This window comes from Gigantopelta aegis, chromosome 4, assembly GCF_016097555.1.
Source record: "Gigantopelta aegis isolate Gae_Host chromosome 4, Gae_host_genome, whole genome shotgun sequence".
Lineage (NCBI taxonomy): Eukaryota > Metazoa > Mollusca > Gastropoda > Neomphalida > Peltospiridae > Gigantopelta > Gigantopelta aegis.
In genome coordinates this window covers 24,889,598-24,906,287 of record NC_054702.1, presented here as the reverse complement: position 1 = coordinate 24,906,287, position 16,690 = coordinate 24,889,598, and positions in this window count along the sequence as shown.

The following is a 16,690-nucleotide window of genomic DNA, read 5'->3' as shown; positions in this document are numbered from 1 at the left end:
CAACAAAGTTGGGTTAATCGATGGTAATCTCATTTTTTATCCCCCAAAAATCAATACGGTATTTTAAAAAAAGAAATACATTAGTGGCGGTTTACTCAAAATAGTACTTTACGATGTTGTTAACGGGTTGCATAGTGTAGGAACCGCTTTACTATATTAAGCTGTGAAAAACAGTCTGTTCTCATACGATAATAATAGTACATTTATGGGCTATAAATATGTTAATTGTTCGATTTTGTTTCATCATGGCCCTTCGTTTACGCCCTATTAACTGCTAATGAGATAAACTGAAAATGAATTTGGGAACATTATAAGTTTTTGTTTCTTCGTTAGCGTGCACGCTCAGACTTCGAAGGAGAAAAGAATATTTGTTCAAGGATATTTTGTGTTGCAGCTATGTGGTGTCTAACGTAATATAATGGCACACAGAGACGCAGAGAGAGACACACAGCGAGAGACACAGAAAGAGACACACAGCGAGAGACACAGAAAGAGACAAACACACACACACACACACACACACACACACACACACACAGAGAGAGAGAGAGAGAGAGAGAGAGAGAGAGAGAGAGAGAGAGAGAGAGAGAGAGAGACACACACACACACACACACACACACACACACACAGAGACAGGCAGACAGACAGGCAGACATAGATAGATAGAGATAGGTGAGGGCAGATAGGGACGAGCGAGAGGGAGATGGAGAGAGAGAGAGGGAGAGAGGGTTGAGAAAGAGATATAAAAAACCTCAAACAAACCAACAATCCTCCCCCCCCCCAAAAAAAAAAGAAAAAAAAAAAAGAGAGTAAAAACAACAAAAAACCCACCCACCCACCCACCCAACCAACAACTATACTCGAAATTTCACATTTAACGATGTCATAGCATATCTATGTTTAAACAAGGACCATTGTGACTACATCTAGGCCTGCCAAATATTCAAGCACACCTGTCTTGGAGACACCACCATATTTTCCATAAAATCACTTCATTAATTCATTCATTTCAACTTATTTTAGTGCTTATATCCAATTAACGTTAAAGCACGCTGTCCTGGGCACACACCTCAACTATTTGGTCTGTCTGTCCAGGACATTGGGTTAATTTTTAGTTGTTAGTGAGAGAGAAGTCGGTGTAATGGTCTTACATCTACCCAATGAGTCATTAAAACTCGCTCTGGGTAGGAGCCGGTACCAGGCTGCGAACCCAGTACCTACCAGCCTTATGTCCAATTGCTTAACCACGACACCACTAGGCCGGTCTTTGTAAAAGGAAAGGAAATGTTTTATTTAACGACGTACTCAACACATTTTTTTTAGGGTTATATGGCGTTGGACATATAGTTAAGGACCACACAGATAACGAGGGAGGAAACCCGCTGTCGCCACCCCATGGGCCACACTTTTCGATTAACAGCAAGGGACCTTTTATATGCACCATCCCACAGACAGGATAGTACGTACCACGACCTTTGTTCCACCAGTTGTGGAGCATTAGCTGGAACGAGAAATAGGTTAATGGGCCCACCGACAGGGATCGATCCCAGAACGACCGCGCATCAAGCGAGCTGTGTACCACTGAGCTACGTCACGCCACCGGTCTTTGTAAAAGCTCATCCAACAGAGAGGAGCTGTAAAATATTTACCTATAAAATTCTGAATTAAAAAAAATCTGAATAATCATTTTGAGTTACATTAAATTTCAAATGCCACACTAAGACAGATTAAGTTGGGACTCTATAAAGATACCTTTATGAGTTCGATAGTGCTTATCAATGGTAGGCCAGAAAATTATTCCACGGTATTTGGTGTACAATGTGAGAAAAGCTACTGGGTGTTAAACATATGGTAATTGCGAGATAAGAAAACTCTGTAGGATTGAGGTCTATAAGTGGCACATCATGCTTCTATCACTGAGCATGGAAAAAAATCATTGGAATCTTAAATAAGTGTTTCCAAGCAATTTTCCTACTGCAACTGTCTTTTTCTTTTTTTCTTTTATTCTTTCTTTGTTTCATCTTTTTATTCCGTTTATTCTTGCATTAGTTTTCTTTCTTTCTTTCTTCCTAACTTTTAGTATTTCTCCCTTTCTTTTGTCTTTCTTTTAATTCATTCTTTCTTTTATTGTTGTTTAGTTCCTTTTATACTTTCTTTCTTCCTTTCTTTTGTCTTTCATTCTTTCTACCTTTCTGTTTTTCTACCTTTCATTCATCCATCCATTCATTCATTCTTTATTTATTTATTTTTCTTCATTTATTTCTTTCTTTACGAAGTAAGGAGGAAGCTGGACGTAGCCCAGTGGTAAAGCGCTTGCTTGATGTGCGGCCGATCTGAGATCGATCCCCGTCGGTGGACCCATTGGGCTATTTCTCGTTCCAGCCAGTGCACTACGACTGGTATAGAAAAGGCCGTGGTATGTACTGTCCTATCTGTGTGATGGTGTATATAAAATATTCCTTGCTACTAATGGAAAATTGTAGCGGGTTTCTTCTATAAAATTATATGTAACAAAAATTACCAAATGTTTGACACCCAATAGACATTACACGTTTAACGTGACATATACTGCAGGTTTACATCCCCTTTTTTATGTCCTGAGCATAGATCCATTTAAATTTCCCTCCCGAGCACTTTTCCACGACTGGTAAATGTCATAGGCCGTGGTATGTGCTGTCTGTTGGAAAATACATATATAAAAGATTCATTGTTGGTATTCGGCAAGTGTATCTTATGTGGCGAATATAGTTTTCTTTTTTAGCTATGCAGACCATGTATATCACAATTATTATATATCAGACAGTTCATAGTGTAGTTAAAAATCTTATATAATACACATGTTCTCATACACATCCTTTTATCAATCGTAGGGAACTGGCCAGAATGGGAAAAACGACGGTCTTTGATATACCAGTTGTGGCGCTTTGCCTTGTGGGCTCCTCCTTTCAATTAGAAGCAAGACATGTTTTCTACACCCACTCCCAGAGATATACCACGGCTTTTGATGTACCGATCGAGGAACAGCGCTTTAAGCGGGATATAAGCATATGGGTCCACAGAGGTGAATCGATCCTATGACCCATCGCACTTCAGGCTAGCCACTGGAGTACATCTCGCTTATACAAATCCATAGGAGGCATCCTCGATCAATCCGCCAGATCTTCGCGCAATAGACTTCATTCATCATCGATCTCGCCTTTTAGGCAGATGTTTTCTCTCCCATATATTTCATTTTCCTGTTGCCGTTAAATTAAAGTAGTGTTTGCTCTTGGTGTTCTCTCATTTCGACACTCTTGGTGCCAATTTGACACATTCACTGATACGGAAATATGCCATTTGTGAGCTGTATTTAAAATTTTTGCTGATTAAATGATTGCTTCTAGCTACATTTTATTTTGTTTAAGAAAAACAACCTGTATTATAGCAGCATGTTTTCTTTTGGTAACAAAAACCAACAACCAAAACACAACCAAAAAACCCTCAAGATCCCCAAGACAACAAAAAAACCCAAAAAAAACCCCCAAAAACAACAACAATAAAACAAACAAACAAACAAACTAAAAAAACAGCCCCCCCCCCAACACTTCCCCCAAAACAACCATAATAACAACAACAGTAATAACCAAACAACAACAGCAACCCCCCCAAAAAAAACAACAACAACAACAACAAAAAACACCCCCCCCCCCAAAAAAAAAAAAAAAAAAAAAAAAAAAAACCAACAACACACAAACAAACAACAACAGCAACAAAAAAGTCGTGGGACACAAAGGAGGTTTGATCCTTGAATCCAAGCACCCCAGGCGACGTTGTTATAAAGTGCACTGTGAACCTATTCGTCACCTAAGCATCAAAATGACACACGGAACAAGGCCACACAGTTACAAAAATATCTAGTATAATTTGAACCAGAACTTCCAAGAACAATTGATCGTTAAGAGATTTGCTTTCAAGTTTGGCGTAGGGTTAGGAAATTGAATGCTGATAAAAGACATCTTCATTGCGTGTTATTTCCAATTACAGATAATGCCTGAAACAAGTAAAAAAGAAGATAATGTAGGATCGAATCCTTGAAGAAAAGCCCCACGAGACAAAAGACACGCAAATAAAAAACTTAGTATATATTTTCAATACACCTCGCCCCCCCCCCCCCCCCCAAATATCTCCTCTCAAAAATAAAACCACACAAAAAGACCACCCCCCCCCCCCCCTCCACAAAACCCCTACAAAAATAACAGCAACAGTAAACAAAACAACTAATTCACACACACACACACACACACACACACACACACACACACACACAATAAATAAAAATTAAAAACAGAGAGAAAACCAAAGAACTGAAAATCGAACCAAAATGTGCTCCTTCGAATAATGTAAATACGTTACCTTTATAGTTCCAAACTACCCTATTTGTCCAGCTGAAGAAGATCTATATTACCTTGCCCTAATTTGTTTTACCCCGTCCCGAGCTATTATAGATTAGGTACCGTCCTGGGCCCCGTTCCACGAAGCGATCTTAGCCCTAAGATCAACGTAAGTGCGTAGGGTAGCTATACGCTTAAGGTAATCTTAGGGCTAAGATCGCTTCGTGGAACGGGGCCCTGGAGAGGGAAGTGATCATCGTACGACAAGCGAAGACTGAGCTACATCCAGCCTCGGCATCTTGGATTCATAGCAATGTATCTCAGTGACTTAACTTGGAAGATATCAGTTATGGCATCAACGAAAAAAATTACATTTTCAAGGGTACCCTCCAATATTGTTGCCAAATGAGTAGTAATCCCTTTTTTAATTGCCACCAGTTTGTTTCGTGTTCAGGACATACTGGAGTTTCTAAGAAACATAATGTGGTATAGTTGGGGTGTGGTTGGTGGTAGATGCAGGAGGAACCTATGTAGGTCATGTCCTTTGTATTTTATAAACTGAAATTACGATTGCACCTACCACCTTTTAGGTCTAACTACACAGATGTCATCTGCCACTGAAATCCATGTTAAATTGCTCAACTTCATGTGGGGATTGCCAATAGAACGGGTTCTCGATGGCCTATAGCTCAGTGGCACTGGTAGAGCGTTCACAAATGTGCTGAGGTCTCGATAACCAAGCATTCCTTGCCATGCTTGTATCACATGTGGCGTAGACGCCGCCTGATGATCATCCAAAGACTTCAGAAGGCAATAGTCAGACAGTGCATGTCGCCAGTGCTCGTGTTCTCTCTCTCGAGAAAATCGATCCGATTCAGAAGACACACAGCGTCCAATTAATCACCTTTTGTTTGACGGCCTGTTTGTGCGTCTGACAATCTTCAAAAATTAAACCTTGATCCGAAGATTCGCCCCCATCCCGTGGAACAGTTGAAAGACACATGGCAAATACTGTTGATGAGTTATCAATGAAATGTATTTTCTCTTAAGGGTTTTTTCTTAACAGAAAAGAAATGTTTTTATGTCGATTTGTTATAACTAAAGAACTGGTAGAATGCGGCATTGATGATATGCAAAGGCTCAACAAACATGTATTCATAAAATTGAATGAATGAATGAATGAATGAATGAATGTTTAACGACACCCCAGCACGAAAAATACATCGGCTATTGGGTGTCAAACTATGGTAAAATGAAACAACAGAATTCATAAAATTGAATAACGGGATATATATAAACTAAGTTTAAGAATTATACTGTCAATAGAACTGGTTTTACGCATACTTTCAATGTTCTGTTTTATATGTTTTCTGTTATTCAAAGTGGTGGGACGTAGCCCAGTGGTAAAGCGCTCGCTTGATGCGCTGTCGGTTTAGGATCGATCCCCATCGGTGGGGCCATTGGGATATTTCTCGTTCCAGCCAGTGCACCGCGACTGGTATATGAAAGGCCGTGGTATGTGCTATCCTGTCTGTGGCATGGTGCATATAAAAGACCCTTTGCTACTAATGGAAAAATGTAGAGGGTTTCCTCTCTAAGACTATATATCAGAATTACCAAATGTTTGACATACAATAGCCGATGATTAATAAATCAATGTGTTCTAGTAGTGTCGTCAAACAAAACAAACTTTTAAACAAACTTTTTGTTATTCAATTTCAAAACGTACGACTTTCGATCCCTTTCGGTATAAATATTATTTATATAGTAGGGATCAAACAATTTTCACAAATAAATACATGTTAAATGGTAATAAAAATGATACGTATGAAGAAAGTAAACGCAAGTATTGTGAACACATATAAGATTTACTAACGCATAGCAGATTTACCTTTATATACTAATCTTGCTTGGGTTTCGTACCTTGGTCATTTCGTACCAAAGTTAATTCGTACCATGTTTTTTTTTTATACTATTGTACTTCGATCATATCACGCAACAGTCATTTCTTACCAGTGTCATTCGTTCATTTATTTCATTCAATTATAATTATTTTCGTGCTTGTAGCCAATTAAGGTCCTGACCATACCTGTAGCTCAGTCGCTGGAGTGCTTGTCTGAGGTGCTTGAGTCGCAGAATCGAACAATCTCGGTGGTTCCATTCAACTGATTGATATTTTTCTCGTTCCAACCAGTGCACTACAACTGGTCAATGGCCGTGGTATGTGCTTTCCTGTCTGTGGGGAAGTGCATATAAAATATCCCTTGCTGCTAATGGAAAAAAAATGTAGCGGGTTTCCTCTCTATGACTACGAGTCAGAATTACCAAGTGTTTGAAATCTAATAGCTGATGATTAATTAATCAATGTGCTCTCGTGGTGTCGTTAAACAAAACAAAACCACCTCAGCTATCTGGGCTATCAGTCCAGGTCAGTGAGTTACAGGGTTTCTGTCAAAAGGTAAAATGAATTGTTTTTGGCAGATTTTTTGGTTTTTCAGTTAACTTTTTGACAAAATCAATGACTCTTATCATTACTGTATGATTTTCTTAACCCTAACCCTAAACATGACCCATTTTCTTTCAAAGGGAGCCCCTCCCCCCATAGCCCCTATGGCTTAAACTGTGGGCACTTGACGTCGTACCATAATAGCATATACTGCTTTTTATAATATGGTTTGATGATGTCATCGAAGTCAGCTAATAACTGAATGATTTAAATAACTGTAACTACAAAGGAGATGATAGGGAAATACATCCACACAAGTAGTCTGTTGTTTGGCTGTGGTTATTTTATGGCAGACAGCTTTGAAGTGGCAGTTATTAGTCTCAAGTTGATAGAGATCAGTATGCAGTCTTTGTGGTAATTCCAGCCTATGCTCATGTAGCACTTTTAGTGTAAAATAGGCGAATTCCGAACTGGTATAATGAGTATGTTTGATTTAAACAGATATCCTAGGAGAAAACACTAGACCACAGAGGTTATCCTTTTCAGGATATACTGCCCCTAGGCAGGTAAAGCTGTATAATAATTTGACGTGTCAAATAATTTTAATAAGTGTTATAGCAACTAATGCTATATAGAAATATATAGCGTAAATAATTTTATCTCTGCAGTAGCTATTTTTGGCGTAAATTTTATGAAATAACGAAATACTATGGTACGGAATGGTAAAAATGAGGTAGGAAATTACTATGGTACAAAATAACCAGTCACATAGTATGAAATGACTACAACACCAAATGACCTATACGTATACAAGTTACGGAATAAATGCTACAAAATGACTATGGTACGAAATGTCTGTATCCCAATATAATAACCTTCCAAAACTGTCAACCATTTTTATGCTACTTATTAGCAACAATCGTACTAGTATCAGAGGCGGATCGGGGGGGGGGGGGGGGGGGGGGGGGGGGGCGTTCAGGGGCCCGGTCCCCCCTAAATTTTGCGACAGTTATAATTTTATTATATAGTAATTTTTCATTGTTTTACGATCCCCCTCCGCCACTGAGTATTTAACACAGACAACACGCTACATAACACGGTGTTTGAAATATCAGTCTCAGAGAACTGGTGGTCATAGTGTGCATGCCATTTGCCATTCCATGTCAGTCATCCGTATAATATAACAAAGCTTGACTGCTGTACCAACAACAACAAAAAACATGTTACAAAAAAGAGTAGCAGTACCTCAGAAAAGTCTATCAAATTCACACAATTTTACGTATCTATATAACTCTTTGGTGGTCGTGCGGTGTTCCCTCGTTTATACCGTCGTTAAATTGGATGTGTGGAGTCTGTCGGAGTAGAATACCTTTATCTTGAATGCCTTCCTTTACACAGCACCTTCGCCACTCAGAAAGTCCTAATATTGGATGAGGGGCTTCAATGGCTGTCTTTTGGTCGTGAGCAAAAACTAGTTCCCTGAGGACAAGGTTTAATTACCGCCAAACTCTCCGGTGAATCATTCGACTGGCATCTCACGCTTTGTCAAACAGCACCGGATGCCGAGAGCAATAGACAGATATATTGGATTTGGTTTGGACGGACACAAAAGAAACAAGTTGCCGAGAAGAAGGGACAATATTTGAAGGTCGGCTATAACATAAAGATAAGGCAATGATTGGCCCGTTGTTCAGATCACCCGTGGGCCGGGGCTATAAATCGTGTAATGGCGTAAATCGTATCAATATGACTCCGGTTTAGAACACGTCATTTTTTTGTAGGTATCTTGTGGATTGAAATATATTAAATGGCAAAGAGATGGATAAATAAATAAATAAATAAATAAATACATAAATAAATAGATAGATAATAGGCAGATGGATGAATAAATAAAGACATTAATATATAAAATTTACTTAATGATAAATAAATAAATAAATAAATGGATGAATAAAAATGAGTAAATAAATAAATAAAATAAATAAATAAAATAAATAGACAAATAACAGACAGATAGATAGATGAATAAATAAAGACATTAAAATATGTAATTAACTAAATAAAATTACTTAATAATAAATAAATAAATAAATTGATGAATAAAATTAAAATATAATAAATAAATAAATAAATAAATAAATAAAAGGGTACAATACCAATGCTCAAACAGATGGGCGCATGAACAAAACCCCGAGTTCTAAGTTATAGAAAATGACAAATAAACCCCATAACACTTGTTACAAACAACAATATCTAAAACAGGCCATTTGCTCAAATAACTGAAAACTGTTCAGTAGCCATTTGACTGTTGCCACTCAAACAACACGAGAGGTTTTATTTTTATTCTGTGATAGCTGGCGCATTGTGATGCATAAGCATGCCGTCTCTCTTTCTGTAGGTTTACGCGACAGAAAGTAAAGTTTGTTTTATTTAACGACGCCACTAGAGCACATTGATTTTTTTATCTTATCATCGGCTATTGGACGTCAAACATATGGCCATTCTGACACTGGTTTTTTAGAGGAAACCCGCTGTCGCCACATAGGCTATTCTTTTACGACAGGCATCAAGGGATCTTTTAGATGCGCTTCCTACAGGCAGGATAGCACAAACCATGGCCTTTGTTGAACCAGTTATGGATCACTGGTCGGTGCAAGTGGTTTACACCTACCCATTGAGCCTTGCAGAGCACTCACTCAGGGTTTAGAGTCGGTATCTGGATTAAAAATCCCATGCCTCGACTGGGATCCGAACCCAGTACCTACCAGCCTGTAAACCGATGGCCTAACCACGACGCCGCCGAGGCCGGTCATTTACGCGACAGTGTCAACTGTAAACAGCGGGTCACAACTTTTTTATAACAGGACTGCATATTAAATTTACTTTATCAGATGGTAATCGATCATTAACATTCCTTTAGAATCCAAAATAACTGAAACCATACCATTTCCAACAAAAGACGCGCTCGACCAATCAAAACACCTATGACATACGACTACTAGATTTCTGGTGCATTTAAAATGGAATGATCATAGATGGAAGTTCATTGGAAAATGTCAGGTCTTGCTATCGGAGAGCGAAACGGTGAAATGAAGTGTAAGATCTAATTTTTCAGACTGAGTTGTCATGGGGAATTTTGGTTTTAATCCACACTCTGGAATACACACATAAAAAAAAAAAACTCAGGACATTTCGATCATTATTGATGGATACAGAATTTGATTGAATCAAATTTTAGTTGATCAGCATGAGTGCAATAAGGTGAAAGGAAGTAAATTGAATATTTTCTTCTTATAGTTTATGATAAAAACAAGTCTTCCCCCACAATTCATTCTGATTACTGATCAACGACTTTCAGTAATTTTTCTGTAAAAAAAACCCCTCTATAACCCGTCCCATCCTTTTATAAAAATGTTTTTTGTAAATGATTTCGTTTTTGGTTTGATGTAAGAAAAAAGTAAAAGTGTTTTGGAAATAACCAAAAAAAGAAATGAAAACAGCCTTTGTGTACAATTAAAAAAAACAAACGATTTATAAATAAATTAAACTGTAATACATACCATAGTAAGAAAACGACGCTTACGGGCGTTATGGCCGCCATTTTGGTTTATAGACTGGTGTAGTCTTGATACGAGATAACTCTATTTGATTAAATTCACTACAGAGAAAATGGCCTCGGATAACAGTTATCTTCTCGGACATTTGTCTGCGCAAGTAGTCTACTGTTTGACTGCGATTATTTCATGGCAGACAGTTTTGAAGTGGAAACTATTTGACTGAAGATGACAGGGGAGAGCATGTAGTTTGTAAACATGTGTAACTTGTTGACATTGAAGACTTGTTTGTGGTAATTTTGGCCCATGCTAAAGTAGTGCTTTTTTGTGTAAAATGGGTGTACTCCTGTCAAGTTTAGTAAGTGTGTTTGTTTAAACCAGTATCCTGGGAGAAAGAGCTGGACAACAGGGGTTATCCTTTTCAGGGTATGTTTTCCACAGGCAGGCAAAGGTACATACAAAAATCCACGGGCATATTAATAAAAATGTTATAGCCACTAAGGCTATATAGATACATATAGCGTAATTAATTGTGATCTGTGGCTTGATATAGTCAGAGTTATCTCAGTAAAGCAAGACTATATCATTCCAGAAACCAAAATGGCGGACACAACGCTGTAAGCGTCGTTTTTTAGGTTTTTTCCATCGTATGTATCACAGTTTTATTTATTTGTAAACCGATTATTTGTGTAATTGCAGACAAAAACTGTCTTTTTTTTTTATTTCCAAAACACTTTTACTTCTTTTTTTCTTACGTCAAACCAAATAGAAATTATTTACCTTTTTTTTTTATATAACTATCTAACTCTCTCTCTCCCTCTCCCATATGGGCTATTTCTCACTCCAGCGATTGCACCACGACTGATATCTCAAAGGTCGTGGTATGTGTTATCCTGTATTTGGGATGATGCATATAAAAGATGATCCCTTGCTGCTAATCGAAAAGAGTAGCCCATGAAGTGGCAACAGCGAGTTTCCTCTCTCAATATCTGTGTGGTCCTTAACCATATGTCCGACTCCATATAACCGTTAATAAAATGTGTTGAGTGCGTCGTTAAATAAAACATTTCCTTCCTTCCTCTCCCCCTTTATATCTATCTCTCTGTCTCTGTCTGCCAGTCTGTCTGTCTGTCTGTCGTCTCTCTCTCTCTCTCTCTCTCTCTCTCTCTCTCTCTCTCTCTCTCTCTCTCTCTCTCTCTCTCTCTCTCTCTCTCTCCACAATAACTGTCGAAATAATACATGCGTTAATACGGTAGACATCAATATATAAAATGGTAGATGAAATGGTCAGAGTTTTCATTAAACTAACATTTCATTTCTTTTTTAGGGGGAGTAAACGGAAGGCGACGACGCAAGCGCCCCTAGCGATCGCTGGCACTGTCGTCGGTGTAATCACGTGAAACCGGTTTCAGCAGATATGTAGAATAATAAAATTCTGTTTTATACTAAGTGATGGAGTTTTCAATTAGGCTGTAGGGTCATTACGAAGGAAAAGTCTGATGAAAACTGCATCGACGTAATATCGAACATCTGCAAGTTCTCATTTTGACAAAATTGATCGTTAGCCTCCATGTTTTACGCCCCGCCATGCTAATGATGTTCCTTTGCCGCAAAATTGTCTTGATATATTTTCAAACGTTCGCCATCGCTTCATTAATTTAGCAGAGTGGAGGGATGTTCACGTTTGAATTGCATTTATACTAATATTCCTGAAATAAAGTAAAATTTTAGCACACATTCATGATTTTATTCTCTGTTATGGTACTGACTTACACGTTACTGTACTGAAAGTTAAAGTTTGTTTTGTTTAACGACATCACTAAAGCACATTGGTTTATTAATCATTGGCTATTGGATGTCAAATAGTTGGTAATTTTGACATTTAGTCTTAAGAGAGGAAACCCGCTACATTTTTCCATTAGTAGTAAAGAATCTTTTACATGCACATCTCACAGACAAAATAGCACATACCACGGCTATTGATATACCAGTCGTGCTGCACTGGCTAGGACGACAAATAAGCCAATGGGTCCACCGACGGGGATCGATCCTAAACTTCAGTATTACTAACTGAGTACCATTAACCATCTGTCGTAGACAAACAGTCCAGATAGCTGAAGTGTGTGCCCAGGACAGCGTGCTTTAACCTCAAATGGATATAAGCACGAAAATTACTATAAATTACAGAATGGACAGAGCTTCAACTCTCTGGCGATGTCAGAGATTGTGCCCACGACAGGCGTGCTTGGACAATTTTCTGGATAGAAGCACGCCAAAAAATGCTCATACCCACACCAAACAGCCATTGTGTAATACGTGCTGAATATCATTATACAAATATACGTAGCCCAGTGGTAAAGCGCCCGCTCGATGCGCGGTCGTTCTGGGATCGATCCCCGTTGGTGGGTCCATTGGGCTATTTCTCGTTCCAGCCAGTGCACTACGACTGGCATATCAAAGGCCGTGGTATGTACTACCCTGTCTGTGGGATGGTGCATGTAAAAAAAATCTCTTACTGCTAATCGAAAAGAGTAGGCCATAAAGTCCTCTCTCAATATCTGTATGGTCCTTAACTATATGTCTGACGCCATATAACCGTAAATAAAATGTGTTGAGTGCGTCATTAAATAAAACATTTCCTTCCTTCCCTACACAACTATATTTTTCCTTTCCAAGATCTGCCGCAGATAATCGGGTTGAATGTTTAGCACGGTATTGTGTATGGTATGATGCACTGACGTAATCTCCTTCGATTAGATTTTCTTTTTCATCTTGTAATGTGATCGGTGGTGGTTTCGTCTTCTCTTTTTTTCTAAAGTACTGTTTGTTCGGATTCACCGCTGTTGGAGATTACAAGGATTGAATTAACGTTTGTGGCCTGCTTCGGAACACCATTTTAATTTTTCATAACTTCTCTGAGAAATCAAAGCTTCAAATCTGTGCACTGGGTTTCGCGACCTTTTCATCCACTTTTGCCGAGGGAGCGTCACACTTATAGCCTGGTGTAATAACCACGTCGCCAGCGGAAACACCAGATCTTAAGAAGTACATGGCGATCTTGTTTTAGCCTAGCTTCAGCAGGAAGCTTCGCCGAATAGTGTAAATACATGTCTTTCGTAAAAGTGGTGAGGGAAGATCAAATTCATTTTTTTTTGATAATATATATATAATCGCGAAATGCAAATGCCTCCAAAACCTTAGCCCCCTCACCACCCACCCACCCCACTCCCCCCCAAAAAAAAATCCCCAAAAATCCCAACCCGTTAAAAAGAAAATGGCCTAGTTGTGAATCAAATACTTTAAAAACACGCCCCCCCCCCCCCCCAAACAACAACAAAACAACAGCCATGGTACACTGTACAACTAAACTGGTAAGACATTACCCGCCTTCAAAGCGTCGATATGGAGAAGACATAATTTGCTCATGACCTAGATTGCATATAACATACAAGGAGAACTGATAACATCTAAAATAGATTACCTATAATGCATTATTAAATATTGAAAATAGACCGATGTTGTGTTCTAGATGGCGAGCGCTCGCGAACAATTTGGTTTCCTTCATTTTCTGTCATATCATATTCATTTAATTTTAGACGCAACAACCAGTCTAGGCCCCCTAAACATTGTGCACTGAAAGCATTGCCTTTAATAAATTCTGTACTGTAATCATGAATATCATTTCCATATCAGATTTGGCTCAATATCTATAATAATACATGTATTCTGAAAATCAGGGAAGGATGGCAAATGAAAATATCGTATTCCCCTTGTGAAATACTACCCAAGCCTTCGGGGTAATATGTCAGATTTAATCATAAACTTTCTAGTAATATCCGCCCTAAATATTTCTTTTCTGCCCCGTTCCCCATCAATATGTCAGCTTACGAACGAGTGCACGTCGTATTACTGCGACAACGCCACGCCCCATACTACGTCAGCGATGTCAACAGGAAAACAGGAAGAGGAATATTAATTTTGTTTCATGACACCTCAGCACATTGTAAACTACTGATATTTTGTGTCTAACATATAGATATTTTGACGAGAGAGAGAGAGAGAGAGAGAGAGAGAGAGAGAGAGAGAGAGAGAGAGAGAGAGAGAGAGAGAGAGAGAGGAGAGAGAGAGAGAGAGAGAGAGAGAGAGAGAGAGAGGAGGAGAGAGAGAGGAGAGAGAGAGGAGAGAGAGAGAGAGAGAGAGAGAGAGAGAGAGAGAGAGAGAGAGTGAGTGAGGGAGTGTGTGTGTGGAGATACAGCAAACAGAGAAAGAGTTAAAAAGTTAAAGTTTGCTTTATTTAAATATACCACTAGAGCACATTGATTAATTAATCATCGGCCATTGGATGTCACACATTTAGTAATTCTGACACGTAGTCATCAGAGAAAACCCGCTACATTTTTTCAGCAGCAGCAACGGATCTTTTATATGCACGGTCTTTTGACCAGGCGCAGAGAGACAGGGAGAGACATACAGAGAGTAATAGAGAGAACGATATACAGTCAAACCTGCTTTGGCGGCTACCTCTATAAGATGGCCACCTGTCTTTGACGGCCACGTCCAGGTCCTCCCCAACTCAATTTACAGTGTATTTTACTTCTATATGACAACCACCTGCTCAACGCGGCCAGCGGCCACTTTTTGAACCTAAAAAGGTAAATGAACCCGTCTCTAGCGGCCAAAAAAATAAAATTGGAAACATGGCCGCAACATTTAGTGACGGATTTCTTTGTTCTTCCGGTCACTTTGTTTCTTCATCTTTATTATATAGGCGTGCATAAATACGTATGGTAGATGTTTAGATGTTTAGTGAATTAAACTTTGTTAGTTTTAATATGTGAGCAATATCTTAATCTTCTGAATACTGAAGTTAACAAAACTCGGAAAACATAAAGCGGCAAACGGTAGATCAGTGAAGTTAGTGATGTGTGCTATTACTCCTAATCACCCTTATCCAATAACATCGGTTATTTGACCAAACACAGTTGTTCTGGCAGAGTGTCCCCTAAAACAACCAGAGTTAAACATGTCAGCTCTCGAAGTTATTAAATATAGCTACATATGTCTTTTTCGACGTTAGTTTCTAGAATGCCTCCGAAAGTTCGTAAGCCGGTCGCCTTAACGTTGGAACAGAGGATAGATGTTATTAAAAAACCCAGAAAAAGATAAACTCGGTGCTAGAATAAAATACAGAACAATTTGAAGTGGGTAGAACTCAAATTGATGGAATTTTGAAGAGAAAAGCAGAGATGTTGGCAGATTATGAAACCAATCAGCCATCTGATAAAAAAAGACAGATAAGATTCACGGGCAACGAGGGTATAAACATGCTGGCGTGGAAATGGTTCAATGATGCCATAGCTCGTAGAATAAACGTCAATGGTCCGTTGATTAAGGAGAAGGCATTAGAATTTGCTGCGGATTTGGGTGTAGACAATTTCAAAGCGTCAAATGGCTGGCTGGAACCATTCAGGCGTAGGCACAACATTGTTGTAGGTACATTGAGCGGCGATAGAGGTGATGCAAGTCACAAGGCTGTTGAGGATTGGAAACCAAATTGCCAGTAATGTGTCAGGAAAATATACATTAAATGTTGATCAGTAACTGTGGTGCTTCATAATTAAAATTTTGTTCCTTGACATTTTGTTTTTATTATATAATAAAAATTGGTGTAGGTACATTGTTTGTTTCGGTTATTATTATTATTAGTAGTAGTGGTGGTGGTAGTAGTAGTAGTAGTAGTAGTAGTAGTAGTAGTAGTAGTAGTTACATCTTATGCTACCTCTATATGACGGCCACCTGCCTATGACGGCCATTTTTCAGTGGTCCCTTGAGTGGCCGCCATAGACAGGTTGGACTGTATATATATATATATATATATATATATATATATATAATATATATATATAGAGAGAGAGAGAGAGAGAGAGAGAGAGAGAGAGAGAGAGAGAGAGAGAGAGAGAGAGAGAGAGAGAGAGAGACGGGGGTGAGAGGAGGATAAGCTTGTAATCGTACCGACAAGCAACAACGGATCTGTAACATGCACTTTACAATAGACAGGACAGTGCATACCTCGGCCTTTGATGTACCAGTCGTTGATGTACTGCTTGGAGCAGGACAAAAAAACAACAACACCGAATCCATCGAGGGCGGTGAGAAGGCTGTGGTATGTACTATCCTGCCTGTGGGAACGTACATTCAACACAAGTCACTTTGTTGCCTGTCGGTAAGGTAAAAGAGGCCACAGTATCTTTCTTGTTTTCTGGGGTTTTCTGGGTTTTTTTTGACGATTGCTGAAAATATAATACTGATCTTTAATTGT